A 22,743-nucleotide genomic window follows, 5' to 3' on the forward strand; every position below is an offset into this window, starting at 1 on the left:
GGAAAAAGAGTAATCAATGGGAGTTGCTCATTATTCAAATTCCAATGAACTAGTGTGCATGATTCCTCTTCGTCACTATTTGTCTGAATGGCAATTCAATCATTTTTACAAGCAACTGAGCATTTTAATTTCCACAAGTCTCTTCCCAGCAGGCATACCGGACTTGAGTCACAGACACCTTTGTACATTCCTTCAAAAGTACCAATTTTGACAGGAATCAATTCTGCAATCTGATTTGTCAGGTGTTGATTTGCTACTCCTAGAACCTGTACTGTTTTCCCAGAAAGTGGCAGGTTAGAAATGTCTGCAGTTCTAACAATAGAGCTTGTAGCTTCTGTGTCAACCAGGAATTAAACTTCATGACCCATAACTGTTCCATTTAACCCCTTTGCTGCCAGGCCTTTTCCCCCTCCTGTGCCAGGCCTTTTTTTGGTTATTTGGGGCAGTTCGCGCTTAGGCCCTCATAACGTTTTGTCCACATAAGCTAGCCAAGGCAAATTTGCGTCCTTTTTTCCAACTTACTAGGGATTCTAGAGGTACCCAGACTTTGTGGGTTCCCCTGAAGGAGGCCAAGAAATTAGCCAAAATACAGTGATAATTTCGTTTTTTTCAAAAAAATTGGAAAAAGTGGCTGCAGAAGAAGGCTTGTGGTTTTTTCCCTGAAAATGGCATCAACAAAGAGTTTGCGGTGCTAAAATCACCAGCTTCCCAGCTTTCAGGAACAGCCAGACTTGAATCAGAAAACCCAATTTTTCAACACAAATTTGGCATTATACTGGGACATACCCCATTTTTACAATCTTTTGTGCTTTCAGCCTCCTTCCAGTCAGTGACAGAAACGGGCATGAAACCAATGCTGGATCCCAGACACCTAAACATTTCTGAAAAGTAGACAAAATTCTGAATTTGGCAAGGGGTCATTTGTGTGGATCCTACAAGGGTTTCCTACAGAAAATAACAACTGAAAAAGAAAAATATTGAAATTGAGGTGAAAAAAACAGCAATTTTTCTCTATGTTTAACTTTTTCCTGCAATGTCAGATTTTCGAAAGCAATATACCGTTACGTCTGCTGAACTCCTCTGGTTGCGGGGATATATAGGGATTGTAGGTTCATCAAGAACCCTAGGTACCCAGAGCCACTAAATGAGCTCCACCCTGCAGTGCGTTTTCATTCTATACCGGGTATACAGCAATTCATTTGCTGAAATATAAAGAGTGAAAAATAGCTATCAAGAAAACCTTTGTATTTCCAAAATGGGCACAAGATAAGGTGTTGAGGAGCAGTGGTTATTTGCACACCTCTGAAGTCCGGGGTGACCATACTAGCATGTGAATTACAGGGCATTTCTCAAATAGATGTCTTTTTTACACACTCTCTTATATTTGGAAGGAAAAAATTTAGAGAAAGACAAGGGGCAATAACACTTGTTTTGCTAATCTATGTTCCCCCAAGTCTCCCGATAAAAATTATACCTCACTTGTGTGGGTAGGCCTAGCGCCCGCGACAGGAAACACCCCAAAACGCAACGTGGACACATCACATTTTTTTAAAGAAAACAGGTGTTTTTTGCAAAGTGCCTACCTGTAGATTTTGGCCTCTAGCTCAGCCGGCACCTAGGGAAACCTACCAAACCTGTGCATTTTTGAAAACTAGAGACCTAGGGGAATCCAAGACGGGTGACTTGTGGGGCTCTGACCAGGTTCTGTTACCCAGAATCCTTTGCAAACCTCAATATTTGGCTAAAAAAACACATTTTCCTCACATTTCGGTGACAGAAAGTTGTGGAATCTTAGAGGAGCCACGAATTTCCTTCCACCCAGCGTTCCCCCAAGTCTCCCGATAAAAATGATACCTCACTTGTGTGGGTAGGCCTAGCGCCCACGACAGGAAATGCCCCAAAACGCAACGTGGACACATCACATTTTTTTAAAGAAAACAGAGGTGTTTTTTGCAAAGTGCCTACCTGTAGATTTTGGCCTCTAGCTCAGCCGGCACCTAGGGAAACCTACCAAACCTGTGCATTTCTGAAAACTAGAGACCTAGGGGAATCCAAGATGGGGTGACTTGTGGGGCTCTGACCAGGTTCTGTTACCCAGAATCCTTTGTAAACCTCACAATTTGGCTAAAAAACAAGTTTTCCACTCATTTCGGTGACAGAAAGTTGTGGAATCTTAGAGGAGCCACCAATTTCCTTCCACCCAGCGTTCCCTCAAGTCTCCCGATAAAAATGGTACCTCACTTGTGTGGGTAGGCCTAGCGCCCACGAAAGGAAATGGCTCAAAACACAACGTGGACACATCACATTTTTTCATAGAAAACAGTGCCTACCTGCGGATTTTGGCCTCTAGCTCAGCCGGCACCTGGGGAAACCTAGCAAACCAACGCATTTTTGAAAACTAGAAACCCAGGGGAATCCAAGATGGGGTGACTTGTGGGGCTCTGACCAGGTTCTGTTACCCAGAATCCTTTGCAAACATCAAAATTTGGCCCAAAAAAACACTTTTTCCTCTCATTTCGGTGACAGAAAGTTCTGGAATCTGAGAGGAGCCACAAATTTCTTTCCACCCAGCGTTCCCCCAAGTCTCTCAATACAAATGGTACCTCACTTGTGTGGGTAGGCCTAGCGCCCACGAAAGGAAATGGCCCAAAACACAATGTGGACACGTCACATTTTTTCACAGAAAACAGAGGTGTTTTTTGCAAAGTGCCTACCTGTGGATTTTGGCCTCTAGCTCAGCCGGCCCCAGGGGGGGCAGAAATGGCCTAAAATAAATTTGAACCCCCAACCCCCCCCCCCTGGAGCGACCCTTGCCTACGGGATCGCTCCCCCTGCGTGACATTGGCGCCCAAAAAAAAATCCCCGGTGCCTAGTGGTTTCTGCCCCCTTGGGGGCAGATTGACCTAAAATCGGCCAATCTGCCCCAAGGGGGGCAGAAATGGTCTAAATACAATTTGCCCCCCAGGGGAGCGACCCTGGCCTAATGGGTCGCTCCCCATCTCTGAAAAACAAACACACAAAAAAAAATTGCCTTGGCGCCTAGAGGTTTCTGCCCCCCCTGGGGACAGATCGGCCTAATAACAATAGACCCATTTGCTCCCAGGGGGGCAGAAATGGCCTAAAATAAATGTGCCCCCCCACCACCGCATCCCCCTCCCCGGGAGCGACCCTTGCCTACAGGATCGCTCCCCCTGTGTGACATTGGCGCCAAAAAAAAAAATCCCCGGTGCCTATTGGTTTCTGCCCCCTTGGGGCCAGATTGGCATAGCAAAAATCGGCCGATCTGCCCTCAAAGGGGGCAGAAATGGCCTAAATACAATTTTCCCCACCAGGGGAGCGACCCTTGTCCAAGGGGTCGTTCCCCATCTGTAAAACAAAAAAAACAAAAAAGTCCCCGTTGCCTAGTGGTTCCTGCCCCCCTTGGGGGCAGATCGGCCTAATCAAAATAGGCTGATCTACCCCCCAGGGGGGCAGAAATGGCCTAAAATAATTCCCCCCCCCAGGGGAGCGACCCTTGCCTAAGGGGTCGCTCCCCACCTTAAAAAAAAAAAAAAAAAAAAAGATCCCTGGTGCCTAGAGGTTTCTGCCAGAAAGGTTTCTGCAGAAAAGGCCTTCCAAAAAAATGTCCCTTGCCCAAGGGGTCGCTCCCTTATGCCAGTTTAAAAATAAATAAAAAATCCCTGGTGTCTAGTGGGCGTTTCAAAAGCCGGATTGCAAGCAATCCGGCTTTTGATACGCTCGGAGAGACTTCAAAGGGAAGGAAATACATTTCCTTCCCTTTGAAGCCTCTCCGGGCCTCCCCCACGTGATCAAAAGAGAAATGCAGAGCATTTCTCTTTCGATCGCGCTGGAAGCTCAGCTTCCAGCGCGATGTGGAAGACTATGTGATTGTCAAGACGTCACTACGGGGGTGGAAGGGGAAGGGCTTCCCCTTCCATCCCTGCCTTGGGGGGGTGGGTGGGGAGCACAGCGCTAGCACTAGCGCTCCCCCCAGTTCCCGTGCCTTGGACGAGGTGACCTCGTTCAAGGCACACGGGAACCGGTGCCTTGGACGAGGTGACCTCGTCCAAGGCACCCGAAAGGTTAAATAGGGGCCACTCTGATCCAACTCTAATGAAGCTCCTAGCACACATTCTCCTTCAGCCGAACTCTTATGCTCAATTTCATCATTCAATTCATCTTCACTGTGTAAGGGATAGTGTGTGACCAATTGACTGTTTTGACTTGAACTTTGACCCATGTACTGCAGAGGAACTACTACCTGTTGCTGTGCCATTGGATCTTAAGGTATTCGCATTTGCTGCTGTGATGGCACCAATTGTATTTGCTGTTGCATCTGCTGTTCTGGTACCTCAAAATGTGGCACCTGCTGTTGGGGAATTTGCATTTGTGGAATCTGCATTTGATTATTCACATTCTGAACATTTACATTACGATTACGATTTCTCAGTCCTCTCAAATTTGGAAAATGCTTATGATTGTTCATCTGCATAACACTTTCTTGCACCATCAAAGGACATTCCTGCTTCCAGTACCCGAGACTCTCACTCGTGTGACAATTTAACATTTTCTTCACTACCTGCAAATCACCTGGATTAACTTTAGTATTCAGATCCACACGATTTCAGTTTCCACAACCACCACGTCCTCTTCCTCTCACCAGTCTTTGTCCCTGAAACACTTGCATGTTTCCCTGTTGTTGTGGAATTCCCTGCATCCCTCATTGTACTGCTCTAATCTGCATCACCATTGCCTTTTCTTTCAATCTTTTCTGCTTCATTTCAATTTCGTCACGACAATACTTAGCAAACTACAATGCTTCATCAATCGGTTTTGCTTGCCAGAAGATCAAATGACTCTTAAGCATGTTACCAACTTCAGGTCTCAACCATTGCACACAGCTGAACACAAAATGAATCATGTTTTTGGGCTCAATTGTCTCCGTACCACTGTAATGCCTGAACGCCTGCAACAACCTTTCATAATATGCATTTTTTTACTCCTGTGCTTTCTAAGTTATCCTATCAATTCTCTGCCAATCAATATCTTTGGGAGAAATCCCCGTTTAAAAAAATTCAATCACCTTATAATAGCTTGTCATTACTTCAGGAGACGGCGCACCTGTAACCGGATCTCGTGGGTGCTCTCTCGTCGGCCAGTCAACGCTCCTCTTGCATTCAATTCATAAATCAGCTGTGACCACTATTTCTAAAAGAGTATTTAAATCCTCCCACAAACATTTTGCAAGTTTCACAAATCTGTCTGTCTGCTGATACCATTCCGCTGGTTTCTCTCTCAGTCTCAGGTAATCATCTGTAAATGATAAAATATCACTCCTGCTCCAAGGAACATGAACATAATTCCCTCCAGAAATTTCTCTGATTGGTAATATCTTTACTGGACTATCAGTCTGCTCAGCGTCAGCAGAGTGTGAAGTTGCAGACTTTCTTCTCTTTATCCATCTACCTTCCCATTTATCTAATGCTCCCCATGTTTGAATATTTTGGATTAATTCTCTATTGTGAATTTTCATTCCAGGTGAGCTCATGTTTCCAATATCTTTTGAACTGAATTCTAATCTGTAACTCCTCTTTAATGGCTTGGATTTTCCAATATCCACTTCATATTTCTCTGGAAGCTCTGATAATTTCTGATGTGCCAATCCTGCTCTGTTTGTGACATCCTTAAACATGAAGCATAACTCATCTTCATTATATGAGTCAATTCTGTTTAATTCAAGTGTTCCCTCAATCATTTAATTTAATTATAATCTTAATCTTGCCAGATCCTGTGTTCTTTCCCCTTCAGCAACTGTTTTCATTGCGGATGCAGCACTCAATTTCTCCAACCATTCTGGTAATTGCTGAGCTGTCAAGCCTTGTAAAAAAACATTATTATTCACATTAGGCACATATTGTGATGAATTACATGGCAGGTGACACCCGAACAAATTTGGAGACACCAAAGTTTGTACAATCCCAAGACAAGTTACGTCTATAAGCGAACCTGTTTTGTCAAAAGTCTGATTTATTGGAGACATAACCCCCGCAGTAGCATTGAGTTTCTCCATTTCGGCATTTGAGTTAAATGGTGAAAATATTGCAGCATAAATTAAAATTCTGCATCTTGCTCTATTATTTTCCTGAGCGTACAATGGAACAAACTGAACCAATTGTGACAGGCACTGTTAATACTTCTGGACTTGATGAAGCATTCTGATTTCATGAGTAAATCATTCCAGCACTCTGACCTGTAAATACTGAGGAACTTGATTGTGATATTGTTAATGGGGTATACCCTGGCACTGTCTGAGCTTGACTAACAACTTGCACAGGAGTAATTGAATTAGTTGTAGTCTCCACCTGAACCATCATTTGTTTCTGAATAATCTGTAGTGCCACCGGTACTAAAGGTGCAAAACTGACATCATGAACTGTAGAATACATCACAGGCTGAACTACAGTTTGAATCACAGCAGTCTGAGTTACTGTAATAGTAGGAACATTAGTTTGCACCTGTACTTGACTCTGTATTACCACAACTGGAGGTGCACTTGGACTTGCACTAGCACCTTGATTTGTCTCTTCTGCTGCATATGGAAGACAAGATCTCAATAACTGTGTTATAAATTCATCATCTGAATCATTATCATAAGTCAGTGATCTTTTAGCTTCATCTGACTTCAACTCAGTTTCATCAGGATTCTTTTTCTTTGACTTTAGTCTGACACTGTTCCCTTTCTCTTGTTTAATTGCAGGGAACATTCCAATACCTTGTAAGGTTTCTGTTCTCCAGAACGTCTTCTCACTATCCCATTTGGCTTCTAACAATATTTTCTCAGCTTTCTGCATTTGTCTCTCAAATTTTAATTTCTGTTGTTGTCTGGCTACTAGCTCCCAAATAGCTAAAGCTTCAAATTGTGCTGGTCTCAGAGGAGGCTTTTATTCATAAAGTACTCTTTTCACATTTTCTAAACTTTTCATATTAAATCTTCCATGAGCAGGAAAACCTAAGCATCCTTCCTTCCTTATTTTGACCACTGTTTTAACCAAATACATGCTGATGGACCTTTCTCTACAATTACTATGTATGCAGGTGTACCTTCTGGCGGGGCTCTTTCTCCTATTCTGACTGGAATTAAAGCATCTCCTCTTATCGCACTCTTTAATGCTTTAAAAAAGTAATTTTTTACCTTTAATAGGGCTTAAAACTACAAATTAAATTAAAAACAGGAAGTATTTCAATCCCCAGATCCTTTTTGCTTGCTACTCTTAACCAACAGCTATACACGGTTGTCCACTAATCCCATGCATTGCTCTCCTTTCGCCAACTGACCAATCCCAGCGCGGACCTAGTGGCATCACACTCACTCACACAGCGGCTGACAAAGCCTCGTGGCTCGTCCTTCAAAACTCAATTCACACAGAAAACTGCAAAAAACAACTTGTCTGCTTACTGCAGGTAGGACTCAATCACTTCAGAAGCTGTATGGAAATTTTGACTGTGGTCTTTCCCTCAAACAGCTACTCTTCCGGCTGTGGCTTCCTCTAATGCGCAAGTAAAATTCAACCTGCAAATTTCACTCTTAACAAATACCAGAGCCTCCTTCTGCACTCAGAAATCACTCAGTACCTGTAAAAATAACATTCACTTAACACGCACACTAGGAATACAACTACACCAACTGCAGACAAGTAAACAACAACAAATCTCTCATATATTTGTACAACACTCATGAGTCTTAGACCTTGCAGGGTCCTTTACAGCAACAACCATGTGGGCACTTTTTTAGCACAAAGCGCCACACTCATTTGAAGTTCAATGACTTCCCTACACTCACCCTTTGAAGTATGCAAATTCCTTACTCAACTACTTTGGAATACGAAACTCCATACTTCACTGATACATCACAATTCACCTGCGATTTGCCAAAGCATTGCAAGCGCAATCCCTACTCAGAACTCACAAAGCACTGGAAACATACCAAATCTCATCTAAACAAGCATTGGCAAAACCAAATCTCCCAAAACCAGGATGATCTCTCTCCTATTGAGATGAAACCACATCTAAACAGGCATTGTCAAAACCAAATCTAAAAAAATCAGGATGATTTCTCTCACATTGAGGCAAAACCACATTTAAACAAGCATTGACAAAACCAAATAACCAAAAACCCATAGATGATCTCTCTCCTATTGAGGTAAAACCATCCTCTGCTACCAAATTCTGTGGGTTTGTGACCTCCTAAAATTAGGCTAAGGCAACATGTAATAGGGCAGTGACAGCTACCTCCCTCAGATGGACGACTTAAATCTTTTGACTCAGACAGGAGTAATAGGATAATCAAATCAAACAGTGAAAACCAATAGCCATAAACGATCAAAGTATTCAATGAGGAGTCAATAATTTATAAGTACCATGACCTATGTGGTCATGAATCACCACACCATTTTAGTAAAGTTTAATCATTTATTGCCCTTATATTAACAATGCTAGGGTCACGTAAATACTGTGCAAAAGCAAATAATAGCAATACAGAAACAAGACAGGTTGTCCAAAGCGTCTGAAGAATCTTAGGGGGTCATTCTGACCCCGGCCCAGGGTCGGCGGGAGCACCGCCGACAGGCCGGCGGTGCCCCGCAGGGCATTCTGACCGCGGCGGTTCGGCCGCGGTCAGAAGAGGCAAACCGGCGGTCTCCCGCTGGTTTACCACTGCCCTTAGAATCCCCCATGGCGGCGCAGCTTGCTGCGCCGCCATGGGGGATTCTGACACCCCCTACCGCCATCCTGTTCCTGGCGGTTCGCCCGCCAGGAACAGGATGGCGGTAGGGGGTGCCGCAGGGCCCCTGGGGGCCCCTGCCGTGCCCATGCCAATGGCATGGGCACGGCAGGGGCCCCCATAAGAGGGCCCCGCAAAGTATTTCAGTGTCTGCTAAGCAGACACTGAAATACGCAACGGGTGCAACTGCACCCGTCGCACCCCTGCAACTACGCCGGCTCAATTCTGAGCCGGCGTCCTCGTTGCAGGGGCATTTCCTCTGGGCCGGCGGGCGCTCTTTTGGAGAGCGCCCGCCGGCCCAGAGGAAATGTCTGAATGGCCGCCGCGCCGGTCATTCAGCGGCGGTACCCTGGCGGACGGCCTCCGCCGTCCGCCAGGGTCAGAATGAGGCCCTTAGTCTTATAAGAGCAATTACCATTAAACACTCTAATAAAGATTCAATTTAATTGTTAGTCAGACATTGTAGCCACAATATTCTGATTCAGAAAGCATGTGTGGGGTTGGGCTTTGCACATGTAAAAATTCAAAATAAGATAAAAAATTAATTTGGAAAAACATCTAACTATGGGGCTAAAAATGCTATTGGATTTCTAAGGGAAAAACCTGCAAAAAAAAATACAAATGCACATTGGTTATACCTTTCCTAAAGGAAACAGCAGCCAGCATATCCTCCATCAGCACAGCACAGGAACAGCAGGTCTTCAGCAGTCAGCATCAAGAACAAGAAAAGGGTAACAGTTCAGTGATGTTGGGCCTAATGTAACTGAACTGTTAAAATCATGAGTAACTGGAATTAAGAGCTGCACAGAATTGAAACTATAAAGAACTGAGCAGAACTGAACCGAAAAGAAACTGAACGGAATCTGACTCACATCACCTAAACGTTGCCTAATTAAACTCCCAAAAGTTACTAGCTAAACGTCTATTGGACATGACTATGAGGTGTGCTAGCGAGCAACAAGTGAATTTTGTTCGTTTTCCATTTGTGTATTTCGTCATTCCTTCTTCAAGACAGGCTCATGTTAATGCTCCTCTCCGGTCTGCAGTTTTCAGAGAATTATTAACATTGTAGAAAACAGCACAGAACATGACATTTAGCTAACATTACTTCCAGCCAGTAACTAAGGCCCATTGTTGAAACTTGAAGTGTTTATCACAAGGAAGTACAGAATGAACAAAATAAAAAAACAGTAGATTTCCCCTGTTAGCTTTCAATAGGATGTCTAATATACAATGTTTGCCAAAGAATGTCACTAAAGTCAGCACAACATTTCAACACTGTGCTTCTGGAAAAATACTAAAATGTGGGCCTTTTTATTAATGCTAATACATGAAGAATAAAACAATTCTCATAATAATTTCACATTATTAGTTTCGCTCATTAATATTAATCATCTTTTGTCAGTACATGTAGTTATAATTTATCAAAAGACATTTTCACAGTCATTTATTTTTTCACATTGAACTCAAGGTGGCTCACACCATGTCAACCACATTTCAGACATGCACGTTTCACATTTCTAGTATGAGTTTCTCTAATAAAGCCTTTTAATACACATTGGTGGTCATTACAACCCTGGCGGTCGGTGTTAAAGCGGCGTTAAGACCGCCAACAGGCCGGCTGAAAAAAAAATGGAATCACGACTGTGTCGGAAACCGCCAACATAGACAGCCACTTTAACACTCCGACCGCCACGGCGGTACAAACAAACAGCATGGCGGTCACCGCCAACAGACAGGCGGAGGACAATGTACCGCCCACAGTATCACAACCTGCCAATCCGCCACCTTTTCCGGGGCGGATTCACCGCGAACAAAAACACAGCGGAAACAGGGCTTCGAAGGGAAAACGCTCACCTCTACACACCCCACGAGGAATCCGGACGCCATGGAACCCGAGCTCCAGATCCTGCCAGCCCTTATCTTCTTGCTCCTCTACCAGGAGCATGAACGCCGGCTGCGAAGACCACGGTGAGTACTGCACCTACGACACAGGGGAGGGGGGAGGGAAAAAACAGGGACACACACACGCAACACCCCCACCCCCACCATCACCCACTACAACACACACACTAATACAGCATAATACATTACAGTTACACCCCCCAAGCCCCCCGGAAGAATGCAAAGACAAAAGGAAATGAGTGTAACCATTGTAATATATTAAAATCCAGTACGCAAAAATATATATACACTATAAACAAATATATACACCAAGAATAGTAGTCCAGGTAGTGCTCCATTGAAGTCCATGGAACACTGGGCCCACACGGCATGGGCGAGGCCCACACTCAATCACCGAACATGACGGAGAGAACACTGCAGGGGCATCAGACAGCAATAAAACAGGCACCTCAGGGGGAAGGGAAAGGGGGGGTGATCTCAGCCGGTTGAGTGCACGACGCCAAATCCACGAGGGGGCCACATGCCCACTGTTCAATCCTGGGGAGTGCAAAGCCACAGTCTCTCAAGTCTCTACAGTGAGTGGGTTGCCCACTGTTCAATCCTGGGAGTGCAAAGCCACAGTCTCTCAAGTCTCTCCAGTGGGTGGGTTGCCCACTGTTCAATCCTAGGGAGTGCAAAGCCACAGTCTCTCAAGTCTCTACAGTGGGTGGGCTGCCCACTGTTCCATCCTGGGGAGTGCAAAGCCACAGTCTCTCAAGTCTCCACAGTGGGTGGGTCGCCCATTGTTCCATCCTGGGGAGTGCAAAGCCACAGTCTCTCAAGTCTCTACAGTGGGTGGGTCGCCCACTGTTCCATCCTGGGGAGTGCAAAACCACAGTCTCTCAAGTCTCTACAGTGGGTGGGTTGCCCACTGTATATCCTGGGGAGTGCAAAGCCACAGTCTCTCAAGTCTCTCTACAGTGGGTGGGTTGACGACTGTTCCATCCTGGGGAGTTCAAAGCCACAGTCTCTCAAGTGGATAACAGTCTCCACTGGTTCTGGAGGGGCCCTTGTGCCCAGAGTGCTTCATCCTGCCAAGGACTGAGGTAGTGGATGTATCTCTTCACTGGTTCTGGAGGGGGCCTTGTGCCCAGAATCCTTCATCCTGCCCAGGACTGAGGTAGTGGATGTGAATCTCCACTGGTTCTGGTGGGGGCCTTGTGCCCAGAGTGCTTCATCCTGCCAAGGACTGAGGTAGTGGATGTGAATCTACACTGGTTCTAGAGGGGGCCTTGTGCCCAGAGTGCTTCATCCTGCCAAGGACTGAGGTAGTGGATGTATCTCTCCACTGGTTCTGGAGGGGGCTTTGTGCCCAGAGTGCTTCATCCTGCCAAGGACTGAGGTAGTGGATGTATCTCTCCACTGGTTCTGGAGGGGACCTTGTGCCCAGAGTGCTTCATCCTGCTTGCGACGGACTTAGTAGTGTCAGTGCCCTTGGCGCTCATGGGCCTGCGGTGCTTGTTGCGGCGGTGTCCTTGGCAGCGGTGCTTGTGGCGGCAGTGTCCTGTTCAGCGGTGCTTGTGGCGGCGGTGTCCTTGGCAGCGGTGCGTGTGGTGGCAGTGTCCTGTTCAGCGGTGCTTGTGGCTGCGGTGTCCTGTTCAGCGGTGCTTGTGGCGGCAGTGTCCTGTTCAGCGGTGCTTGTGGCGGCAGTGTCCTGTTTAGCGGTGCTTGTGGCGGTGGGGTCCTTGGCAGTGACTCAGCTGCTGGCGGTCCTGTCTGGCCCAGCGGGCTGGTGCTGGCGGTCCTTTATGGCCCAGCGGGCTGGTGGTCCCTTATGGCCCAGCGGGGCTGGTGCTGGCGGTCCTGTCCTGGGCAGCTGGCTGGTGCTGGCAGTCCTGTCCTGGGCAGCTGAGCCGGCTGCTGGCGGTGGCCTCCTGGGCAGCGGAGATGATGGTGGTGGCCTCCTGGGCAGCAGGCCTGGTGATGGTGGTGGCTTCCTGGGCAGCGGGGATGATGGCGGTGGCCTCCTGGGCAGCGGGGATGATGGCGGTTGCCTCCTGGGCAGCGGGGGTGATGGCGGTGGCCTCCTGGGCAGCAGGGCTGGTGATGGCCTCTTGGGCAGCGGGGATGATGGCGGTGGCCTCCTGGGCAGCGGGGATGATGGTGGTGGCCTCCTGGGCAGCAGGGCTGGTGATGGCGGTGGCCTCCTGGGCAGCTGGGCTGGTGCTGGTGGTGGCCTGCTGGGCAGCTGGGCTGGTGCTGGCCTCCTGGGCAGCGGGGATGATGGCGGTGGACTCCTGGGCAGCGGGGATGATGGCGGTGGCCTCCTGGGCAGCAGGCATGGTGATGGTGATGGCCTCCTGGGCAGCGGGGATGATGGCAGTGGCCTCCTGGGCACCGGGGATTATGGCGGTGGCCTCCTGGGCAGTGGGGATGATGGCGGTGGCCTCCTGGGCAGCAGGGCTGGTGATGGCGGTGGCCTCCTGGGCAGCGGGGATGATGGCGGTGGACTCCTGGGCAGCGGGGATGATGGCGGTGGCCTCCTGGGCAGCAGGGCTGGTGATGGCGGTGGCCTCCTGGGCTGCGGGGATGATGGCGGTGGCCTCCTGGGCAGTAGGGCTGGTGATGGCGGTGGCCTCCTGGGCAGCAGGGCTGGTGATGGCGGTGGCCTCCTGGGCAGCGGGGATGATGGTGGTGGCCTCCTGGGCAGCGGGGATGATGGCGGTCTTCTCCACCGTGCTGCTCTTCCCAGACTTGTTGAGTTTCTTGTGCCCCTTCCCCACCTTGGAAGGTTTTGCAGCTGACTCCACACTCCCACTTGTACCCCTGGGAGCGGCTTTGGTGGCTGGAGTCTTCCCCCTCTCCCGCCGGGCACTGGCCAACTTTTGATGCTTGACAGGTGGGGGACTGTCTGTGCTGTGACTCCGTGCCACACTGGCTGCCCTGCTGCCCGGTGAACTCCAGATTCCGGTGACTACAGGCACCACTGGTCCCGGAGATGTTGTGGCTGAGGTGCTAGGTTGGGACCTGGAGAGTCGGGCCCTAGGAGACTCACAGGGTGGGGGAGGTGACGGAAAGAGGTCAAGGGTGGACAGGAAAAGTTTCTTGGGAACACTGGGACGGGTAGCTGGAGGGTTTGGGAGTGGAGGAAGAGGTTGTGGTTGTAGGAGGTTTTCGTTTGGTGACTTTGGGTGAAGGTGCATGCGCTGTAGGCTGTTGTGAGATGGATGGCTGTTGGGTGGGTGTGTGGCTGCATTTGTGTATCTTGGGAGGTGGCGTCACAGACACAGGGCACGTGTGAATGGTAGTGGGGGTGGTGACTGCACATGAGCGGGGTGTGGTGGTGTGTGTGCTGGTGATGGAAGTAGTGGCTGTAGATGTAGTGCATGCAGGTGTGTGTGGAGACGAGACTGGGAGGGAGGAGGGAGACGAGGAGGATGGGGACACAGTGGAGGCAGTGGAGGGAGCTCCCATCAGAGGACGAGTCCGTATCACTGGTGTCAGCTCCTGTCCCCACCGTGGAGCTCCCCTCGCCCTCCGTCCCACTGGTGAATTCCGAGTCCGTAGTGTCGCCGTCCAGGGCCATGTGAGATGTAGCTCCCTCCTGCTCCGGTGCCAATGCTTCTCCGCCTGATGATGCTAATGCACACAAGAACAGGGAGACCACAAAAAGGAGAGGAACGACAGAAGAAAGACATGTTGAGTGCATGCATTACCGCTACCGTTGGCGGACACGACAGACACAGAAGCCCCCTGCACTACGCCGCGCACTTGGGGTCCACTGTTCAATCCCTGGGACATGGCCTACAAGGCTATGGCCGACATCTGCACACATGGATGTCACAGGAGCCTGACTAGCTGTAGTTGGCACTGTACACAGGTGGGGTGGGGTGCCACACGGTCTGCCAGAACAAGGGGACCTAACTAGCACACTTGCCCTGGCCTAAGGAAACCCACAGCCCACCTCCCCCACCCAGACACCTCCACTGCGCGTAAAATCAGCAGAATGAGAGTGTACCGCCAGGATCCTGAACATCAGGGGGGTCATGGTGCGACGGGCACCCCTCCCATGTTGGGAGGCCATCCCCAGCTGGTCCTCTGCCGTCTTCTTGCTCCAGCGGTGAATGTCCTCCCATCTCTTACGACAGTGAGTGCTCCATCTGTGGTAGACCCCCAGGGTGCGGACATCCTTGGCGATGGCACTCCAAATATCCTTCTTCTGGTGGGCGCTGACCTACATGAATTGTACAGGGGAAAAAGAAAAGGTATTACCAACCTCACCATCACAGTCATTGCCCCGCATCCCTACCCTTGCCATGTGGCACATGCACTCACCGTTGTTTCATGCGCGCCTCAATCTCCCCCCCCCCCATCTTTCATCCATCCCACTCCACACAGGCATAGCCCATACAGCATGCTCACAGTGTACTTACCTGTTTGTCTGGAGGACCGTAGAGTAGCGTGTACTGGGGGAGGACCCCATCCACGAGTTTCTCCATCTCCTCCGCTGTGAAGGCAGGGGCACTTTCCCCAGACGCACGAGCCATTGTCTCTTCCAGACTGAGGTCACAGCAGCACTTGCAGTGTAGGTCCTCTCCTGTCGACGATCAGGTATGGAGTGATTGAACAGATAGAAAATGGCGGTCACGTCCGCAGCGGTGCGTACCGTCACCGCCGGCGTACATCGTCATTGGCTCCTTGGGCCCATAGGGTCCAATGTTAACCAATGCAGAATTGCGCCGCGGTCTTTGACCACCTACCGCAACGGTGTACAACACCAGCGCAGTTACCTCACATCCCATTGTCCCACTTTACAGGTCAGGCAGATGCCATTTCAGGGGCCCACATGGCTTAATTTTTAACTACGTCACACATACCTAGGCCTTGCCTCAACACTCATACATGCCAAATTTCGGATTATGATTCGTGTTCTGTGTAAGCTGTGGGTACGTACCTCTGAGTTGGTTGACTCTGTGCTCGCTGTTGTCCTTTATAGGCACTGTCCGCTGCGACATGTGAGGAGATGGCGGCATCCTCCGGTGTACAGACCGCTGGTGGACCTGTCGACAATGGAGGAAAGACATGTGATCATCACCTACAGGCTTGATCGTGCCACAATCCTGGAACTGTGTGCCCAACTGGAGCCAGACCTGATGTCAGCTATCCGCCATCCCACAGGAATCCCCCCTCTAGTGCAGGTGCTATCAGTACTCAATTTCCTTGCAAGTGGGTCATTTCAAACAACAGTGGCCATAGCATCAGGGATGTCCCAGCCTATGTTTTCCAACGTGTTGTCCAGAGTGTTGTCTGCCCTGCTGAAACACATCCAGAGCTACATCGTTTTCCCTCAGGTGGAGGATTTGCCTACAGTGAAAGGTGACTTCTATGCCCTGGGATATATTCCCAATATCATAGGTGCCATTGATGGGACACATGTGGCTTTGGTACCCCCCCCGCAGGAGTGAACAGGTGTACAGAAACCGGAAGAATTATCATTCCATGAATGTGCAGATGGTGTGTTTGGCAGACCAGTACATCTCCCATGTGAATGCCAAATTCCCTGGCTCAGTGCATGACGCTTACATCCTGCGGAATAGCAGCATCCCTTATGTGATGGGTCAACTCCAGAGGCACTGTGTGTGGCTATTAGGTGAGCACCTGGAAGCAAGTCAGTGGGAATAGTTGTCTGGGTCTGGGGATATCCCTACAGGTTAGTGTGTGTCTAACAGTTGTCCTCGCCATTTGCAGGTGACTCTCGATACCCCAACCTGTCATGGCTACTGACCCCAGTGAGGAATCCCAGGACAAGGGCAGAGGAACGCTACAATGAGGCCCATGGGCGGACTCGGAGGATTATAGAGCGGACCTTCGGCCTCCTGAAGGCGAGGTTCAGGTGCCTCCATATGATAGGTGGATCCCTATTCTACTCACCAAAGAAGGTGTGCCAGATCATCGTGGCCTGCTGAATGCTTCACAACTTAGCTTTGCGACAACAGGTGCCTTTTCTGCAGGAGGATGGTCCAGATGGTGGTGTTGTGGCAGCTGTGGAGCCTGCGGGTGGTTCTCCCTCTGCAGGGGGTGTGGTGTTGGTGTGGTGGTCCTGTGGTGGTGCCTCCTGTCCACTAGCGCCGGCAGAGGTGGTGGGCAGTTCATCTTCCAGGCTAGTGTCAGGGGCCCCTTGTTGTGCCACAGTGTCCCTCCTGGTGTTGAGGACTTCCTTCAGCACTTCTACGATGGTGCCCAGGGTGGAAATGATGGATCTGAGTTCCTCCCTGAAGCCCAAATATTATTCCTCCTGCAGCCGCTGGGTCTCCTGAAACTTGGCCAGTACCGTTGCCATCGTCTCCTGGGAATGATGGTAGGCTCCAATGATGTTGGAGAGGGCCTCGTGGAGAGTGGGTTCCCTGGGCCTGTCCTCCCCCTGTTGCACAGCAGCCCTCCCAGTTCCCCTGTGTTCCTGGGCCTCTGTCCCCTGGGCCGTGTTGCCCACTGCCACTGCCCCCAGGTCCCTGTTGTTGTTGGGGTGCTGGATTAGCCTGGGTTCCCTGTAGTGGTGGACACACTGCTGATTGACGTGTCCTGGGGACAGAGGTATGGGCCCGCTGGGTGGGTGCTGTGCTGGTGTTTCCAGGGGGGGAAGCTCTGTGGTGGCCTGTGACTGTGTCAGGGAAACCGACTGTCCAGAGGTCCCAGATGGGCCGGGCTGGTCATCTAGATCCAGTTGGATAGAGCTGCTGTCATCACTGTGGGCCTCTTCTGTTGGTGCTGTGGACATGTGTGGACCCTCCTGTCCGGTGACTTTGGGTAGGGGTCCTGCGGGGGTATAAAAGGATGTTTATTACATCTGTGTGTGCCATGGTATGCAATGGGTGGGTGACCCTGTACCCCAGTGCTTGCATTCCTGTGTGGGTCCTTGTGTGATGGTGGTTTAGGGGGGTGTATGGGTATGTGCAGTGGCCATGCTTTGGTGATGGGTGTCCATGCTTTGTTGTTGCATGCAGGGCTTGGTGTTAGGATGTGTGGTTTGTGATGTTGGGACATTTGTGAGGAGTTGGAATGATGGGGGTGAGGGTGGGGGTATGTGATAGCATGCAAGTAGGGTGGGTGATGTAATAGTTGAGATTTGACTTACCAGAGTCCATTCCTCCATCTACTCCTGCGAGGCCCTCAGGATGCAGAATCGCCAAGACTTGCTCCTCCCATGTTGTTAGTTGTGGGGGAGGAGGTGGGGGTCTGCCGCCAGTCCCCTGTACCGCGATGTGGTATCTTGAGACCACGGAACGCACCTTCCCCTGTAGGTCGTTCCACCTCTTCCTGATGTCATCCCTATTTCTTGGGTGCTGTCCCACTGCATTGACCCTGTCCACTATTCTGCGCCATAGCTTCATCTTCCTAGTTATGGAGGTGTGTTGCACCTGTGATCCGAATAGCTGTGGCTCTACCCGGACGATTTCCTCCACCATGACCCTGAGCTCCTCCTCAGAGAACCTGGGGTATCTTTGCCGTGCCATGGGGTGGTGTGGGTGATGTGTGGGGTTGTATGTGTAGTGATAAGTGGTGTGATATTTAGTGGTGTGTTGTGTGAGGTGCGTGGATGTTATGTGGGTGATGGTATTGTGTGCCTGTGGATGCTTGGTAGTTGTTTGTAGTGTCTCTCTCTGGCCTTCTCTTGGTAATTTTGTCATAGGGGTTTGTGGGTGATGTGTGTTTTATATTGTAATGGGTGTGTGGGAGTGGTGTGTGTATGTGTATCAGGTGTGTGTATTTCGAATTGTCGTGATAGTGTGGCCGTATTTCTGTTGGCGTGACGGTGGAGGTTTTGTTTTCGCCAGTTTATCACTGACCTTTGGTGTGGCGGACTTGTGTGGGTGTCTGAATTTTGGCGGATTCCGAGCAGTGGGTCATAATGACTGTGGCGGAATTCCGCTGCCGTGGCGGTGTGTTGGCGCTCTTCTGCACGGCGGTAAGCGGCTTTTACTGCCAATGTTGTAATGACCCCCATTATGTTTTATGTTTTAGTTACTCGTTCTTATTGATAATGTTTGCTCTCTAACACCCATGAAGTAGCTACACTGTACAAAGAGAAGTAACAATTTTCTTACATTTGTGTACAACAATTTTTTTCAATTCTATTAAGGACACTGAGGCAAGGATTATGCATTCTCCTTCTTACATTAATTTAACAGCAGTCACATATGAATGTAAATATAGACACTCAAAGAACTACAGCATCGGGAGTTCTTAGCAGAAAAACTACAACTCCCAACCAATGTTGAACTCTAATTATTTGTCTTGGTATGCAGCAAAGTAAACTTTGTGTGCATTCTTTTCTGAGTAATGTGTGTACAACAAACACTATGGCCAAGTGCATGGGCAGTGCAGGGGCCTCCAGGGGCGCCCCAAATTCCCCTTACCGCCAGCCTTTCCATGGCGGTGTTTACCGCCGTGGCGATTATGACCGCCAGGCAAAAGCCTGGTGTTATAGTGGAGGGGCCAGCAGTGTGGCCGTGGCTTTTGCACCATGGTCATAATAGCTATCGTAACACTGCCAGCCTGTTGGACGTGTTACCGGCAGCTTACCGTCGGCCGCCAGGGTCGTAATGAGGCCCTATGAGAGTAACAGTGTCAGTGTTACTATACCCTGAGAAAAGTGCATGGATAAATATCTAATAAGCAAACAGGTATCTAAGAAAATAATCATGGCATTCAGGTCTATTGTGCCACTGAACATGCACACAATTCTCTGGTATTTCTTTGATATTGTCCTTCATTCTACCACGCCTAAGAACATCTAGTGTAGTACGTGCTCATGGATGTGGCATTGGGGGGTGTTTCGGGTGTTGCACCCCCCTCAAATAAATTTATTTTCTGATAAATACTTGGGTACAGATGATTTCAGTCGGGTATGGTGATGTGTCTGTCGGAATTCTCAAGGAATTTTTACATACACACAGACAAAAAGACACAAACTCTCCCCTTTTCTAGTTTGAAAGTCCTTGAAAATGTTGCTTATTTTACAAAATATTGGGCCAGATGTATGAAACTTTTTTGCACTCGCAAATGGTGTGAATCGCAAAATTCGCCCGTTTGCAAGTGCAAAAACGTGGTCTGCGATGCATGAAAGGCATTCGCAGACCAAAAATAAGAAATCGCAAAAAATATCGATTTTTTGCGTTGCGACCTGGTTTTGCGAGTCGCATTTTGCGATTTGGTATTTCCAGAATAAATTGCGAGGCGCAAATTGCGAGTCGCAAAACCCGAGTCGCAAAGAGATGCATCAAAAAATCGCAAATTGCGATTTTTCGCAGAATGGCAATTTGCACATGTAAAATACCACTAAGTGAAACCAGGTGGTAACCAGGTGCAACCTAAATAAAGAGGCCCAGAATGCCTCAGACTCTTTTCCACAATGGCTGCACTCTATGTCATGGCGAGGAGGATGAGGATCTTGGCAGGTCTGAGGAGAGGGAGGAGGAGACAGGAGCGCATTTTCAGAGTGCGCATTACACTTTTTAACCTGACAGAAGAGGAAATATATGAGAGATATAGGTTGAACTCAGCCATGATACTTGATCTGATAGCTGAGCTACAACCCATACTGCAGCGCAGAACACTAATGACTCACAGCATACCCACCCATGTGAAGGTATTATGCTCCCTCCACCTACTCGCCTCAGGGAGCTATCAAGGGGTCATAGCAGCAGCTGGAGGGGTCTCACAGAGTACCCTCTCCAGATTTTTCAATGCATTTATCAACACCATGCTGAGCAAACTACACCAGTACATCAGATTCCCCCACACCCCACAGGAAATACAGCAGACAAAAATTGAATTTTACCAGATAGCACAGTTCCCCCACGTCCTATGTGCCGTAGATGGGACACATGTGGCAATCTGTCCACCATCAGCCACAGAGTATGTGTACTGCAACCGGAAATACCAACATTCAATGAATATACAGGTGATATGCAATGCTTCCTACATCATAACTGATCTCGTGGCCAGGTACCCAGGGAGCACACATGATTCGTACATCTTTCGCCATAGCGGCATACGCACAAGACTGCTAGCTGGGGAGTTTGGGGAAGGATATCTACTAGGTATTGTCCCTCTATACTATGACGCATTGATGGCGTGCTGATGTCAGATGGCTCACTTACTCATCATACCCTCTGTCCCTTCAAGGTGACAGTGCCTACGCAGTGCGCACCTACATGATGACGCCCTACCTCAATCCTGCAACACCTGCTGAACGGAGATACAATGCAGCACACAGAGCGACCCGCAACGTGGTGGAGCGCACATTTGGACTGCTGAAGTGTCGCTTCCAGTGCCTACACAAAAGTAGAGGGGCACTACAGTACAGTCCAGAGACCACATGTAGAATAGTGGCTACTTGTGCAATCTTGCACAATATAGCTACCACCAGGGGCATACCTGTAGAACTATGTGATACTGAATCTGATGAGGATGATGATCCCATACCACCCCCACAGCCAACAGACAGGACCAGTACAGCAGAGGGAAGGCAAAGGCGTGCTGACATCACACACAACCATTTCAGACGTAAGTATGAATGACACAAATCCACTGACAACTGTACCTGTAGTGAAATAAATGTATTACATTAAGTCAGGTAATTTTCGTTTGACGAATTGCAAAAAAAAATTAAGTGAAAAACTAGAAACAATGAAGGACCTGAGTAATGCACTATTACGTCATAGTGAAAACTTAACTCCACTGGCAGCGACAGTCATTTTTTGCAACCACCACACCACTCGGGTGCCCAGTTACCTCACTGGCACCTCTATTGTCCGCCTCAGTGGCAGTGCTGTGCCTGGCACTGCGCCGCCTGGTGTCCAATGCTGGTACAGCTACACTGCTGAGGCTGGAACTGTCCTCTGTGTCCCCCAGAGCAAGCTCACTAGGTGTGGCTGACCTCTGTCCCATTATGTTATCGATCACATTGGTGATCTGTACCAGTCCGTTCGCAACATCCCTGCTGCTGTGTGCTGCCTCCACTTGTGCAGCCACTGCACGACGTGCAATCAGTGACGTTGCATTTGCCACCCTGTTCACAGAACGTCAGAAGCCGCCAAACATGTTCATAAATCTGCGCTCCTGTCTGCGGTGGCTCACCCTCTCATGGTGCAGCTCCTGGCATAGTTCACGCACAGCACATGTTAGCTCTCTGGTGTCCTGTGATGCCTGCACCTGCCCCTCATGCAGCAGTTCTATGTTACAATTGAGGGACTCAAGCTGGCGATGCAGGCCCCCCATGTTGGTGTTACGTTGCCACAAATTCTTTTGTAATCCAAGGATCCTTTTATTTTGTAGGCGCTGCTGCTGCAACATAGCAGCTTCCAGCCCACCAAAGGAGGGACCCTCACCTGCCTCATGCTGCTGTGCACCTGAATTTGTCGCCATCCTGCGGGGTGATGTGGTCTGCTGACAACTGGCCTCCTGCATCTGGCTGCACCTGCCTGTTGGTGATGGGGAAATTGGCCCTTCCTGCTGCTCATCTGAGTCTTGGCTGAGCTCTGGCAGTGGCAGTGTCCTGGTCCTGCGTCGGACAGGCGCAATGGTGAGAGACCCACTTGTATTGGAATCAGAGGCTGGATGGGTGTCAGTCTCGCCTACGCTTGCTGATGCTGTGGCTGCTGGGCCTGACCCACCTGCAGCAACAATATGCAGCATGTCAGTTATGTTTGTTACAGCTACGGTCACACAATGGTAATAAAGGTAAAGGTACTTCTCTTCACTGTGTTGTGGGTGTTGTGTTCCTCTGGGTGTCGCTCTACTTAAATACATTGTATGTGCTACTTTCAGCTATGAGTTGTGGACTGCCACTCCCATAATGCATTGTTGTGCTGCTTCTAAGATGTGGACTGGACTACTTCTCACAATGTTTAACATTACTCGTTAATTCCTAAGGGGCTTTTGTGCATACACATATTGGGTTACAATTCAATATTGCACTTACCTTGGCTGGTACTTGGTGTGCCGGAGGTGTCTATCTCTGTGACCCCTCAGTGACACCTCAGTGTAAACTCCACTAGGTCCTCTAATGGGGTAGATGG

Source organism: Pleurodeles waltl, chromosome 7 (assembly GCF_031143425.1).
Source record: "Pleurodeles waltl isolate 20211129_DDA chromosome 7, aPleWal1.hap1.20221129, whole genome shotgun sequence".
In the NCBI taxonomy this organism is placed as follows: domain Eukaryota; kingdom Metazoa; phylum Chordata; class Amphibia; order Caudata; family Salamandridae; genus Pleurodeles; species Pleurodeles waltl.